The sequence below is a fragment of the Arachis ipaensis genome, chromosome B8 (assembly GCF_059453495.1).
Source record: "Arachis ipaensis isolate K30076 ecotype BB chromosome B8, ASM5945349v1, whole genome shotgun sequence".
Lineage (NCBI taxonomy): Eukaryota > Viridiplantae > Streptophyta > Magnoliopsida > Fabales > Fabaceae > Arachis > Arachis ipaensis.
The window spans coordinates 122,665,001-122,667,500 of record NC_142443.1 but is presented as its reverse complement, the minus strand read 5'-3'; positions in this window follow the sequence as shown (position 1 = coordinate 122,667,500).

Below are 2,500 nucleotides of genomic sequence, written 5' to 3'. Positions count from 1 at the left end.
GGTGACGTTGCAACGTTGGCTGGGGGCATTGCAACGGATGCTGGGGACGTTGCAACGGAGGCAGGGCGCGTCGCAACGTTGGCTGGGGGCGTTGCAACGTTGCCTGGGGGCGTTGCAACGGAGGCAGGGTGCGTTGCAACGTTGGCCGGTGACGTTGCAACGGAGGCAGGTCGCTTTGCAACGGATGCTGGGATCGTTGCAACGGAAGCTGGGGGCATTGCAACGTTGGCTGGGGGCGTTGCAACGGATGCTGAGCGCGTTGCAACATTGGCTGGTGACGTTGCAACGGAGGCAGGGCGCGTTGCAACGGATGCTGGTGACGTTGCAACGGAGGCAGGGCGCGTTGCAACGTTGGCTGGGGGCGTTGCAACGGAGGCAGGTCGCGTTGCCACGGTTGCTGGTGACGTTGCAACGGAGGCAGGGCGCGTTGCAACGTTGGCTGGTGACGTTGCAACGGAGGCAGGGCGCATTGCAACGGATGCTGGTGACGTTGCAACGGAGGCAGGGCGCGTTGCAACGTTGGCTGGGGGCGTTGCAACGGATGCTGGGCGCGTTGCAACGTTGGCTGGGGGCAGTGCAACGGATGCTGGGGTCGGTGCAACGTTGGCCGTGCGCATTGCAACGGAGGCAGGGCGCGTTGCAACGGATGCTGGTGACGTTGCAACGGAGGCAGGGCGCGTTGCAACGTTGGCTGGGAGCGTTGCAACGGAGGCAGGGCGCGTTGCAACGTTTGCTGGGGGCGTTGCAACGGATGCTGGGGACGGTGCAACGTTGGCTGGGCGCGTTGCAACGGAGGCAGGGTGCGTTGCAACGGATGCTGGGTTAGGTGCATCGTTGGCTGGTTTCGTTGCAACGGAGGCACCCGCCGTTGCAACGATGGCTCGGAGCGTTGCAACGAAGGAGCCAAATTTTCATATCTCATAATTGGCTCGTGCATTTTTCGTGAAATTTTGAGGGAACCTTGGTAATATTATGTGAAGGCTGCACAAAAAAATCCAGGTCAAAAATCGCACGTTTGCTTCGTTTTTCATTTTTTTTGAATTTCCGGCTTTCCGGGCGGTAAAAAAATCGGCAAAAAAAATCGGCACGGTGTAAATTCACCAAATTTGGGGGATGGAAAGATCTTATTTTTCTAGAGGTTGTTGCAAAAAAAGGCGTCAAAATTCGACCTCTAGAGCACTTTCCTTGAGTATGTCTCCTCACGGAAAAGGACGTCTACCCGTGGCACTTTGGTAATGGCTCGGCAGCCTATTATAGGGGGGAGGGGTGTCATGCTGCTGAAACTCGAGTTGCCCAAAGGCTTGCTGGGCGCAATGCCAGCAAGATGCACGTTGCCTTGCCATCCCCTAGGCACACTAGCAAGCACGTTGTGGTTGTGGTGTGCCGCCGGGCTCCCCCGCCCCCCACGGAGGCACCCGCCGTTGCAACGATGGCTCGGAGCGTTGCAACGGAGGAGCCAAATTTTCATATCTCAGAATTGGCTCGTGCACTTTTCGTGAAATTTTGAGGAAACCTTGGTAATATTATGTGAAGGCTGCACAAAAAAATCCAGGTCAAAAATCGCAGGTTTGCTCCGTTTTTCATTTTTTTTGAATTTCCGGCATTCCAGGCGGTAAAAAAATCGTCAAAAAAAATCAACACGGTGTAAATTCACCAAATTTGGAGGATGGAAAGATCTTATTTTTCTAGAGGTTGTTGCAAAAAATGGCGTCAAAATTCGACCTCTAGAGCACTTTCCTTGAGTATGTCTCCTCACGGAAAAGGATGTCTACCCGTGGCACTTTGGTAATGGCTCGGCAGCCTATTATAGGGGGGAGGGGTGTCGTGCTGCTGAAACTCGAGTTGCCCAAAGGCTTGCTGGGCGCAATTCCAGCAAGATGCACGTTGCCTTGCCATCCCCTAGGCACACTAGCAAGCACGTTGTGGTTGTGGTGTGCCGCCGGGCTCCCCCGCCCCGGGTCCAAGGTCGAGCACGGGCGTCTGGCTGCTGCGAACCCCGATCACCGAAGGACCAACAAGAAGGGAAACACGTCCGTGCACGGCCCACCTAGGCACCACCTAGGGAGCATGGCGTGGTTGAGTTGTGCATTGGGCACACGCTCGGGGCAACACCTTGTGCTCGGCCCAGGACTAGGGGGATCATCCCAAGTCCGAGCACGACGTGGGAACGGCGGGCGGCCTGTGCGCCCCCGCGAGGGGCAACGCGGCTTGCGCAGCCCGACGCTTGGCCAGACCCAGTGTGGCGCACGACGCGGATGATGGATATGCGTGCGGCAGCGGGTGTCGTGGGCAGGGGGCAAGGCGACGTGCTCGTCCCAGCACTTTGAGGGGGCACGTTGCGGAAGACGGTTACCTGTTCGTTTCCACTCCCGAGGGGCAACGTGTCGTGCTCGCCCTACGTCTAGGGTCGATGTACGACGGTGCCCCATGCGGTGTGGGTTGGGCGTGTTGCTTAAGACGGTGCGGCTATTCGGCTATCGCCCGAAGCACCTCACGCATT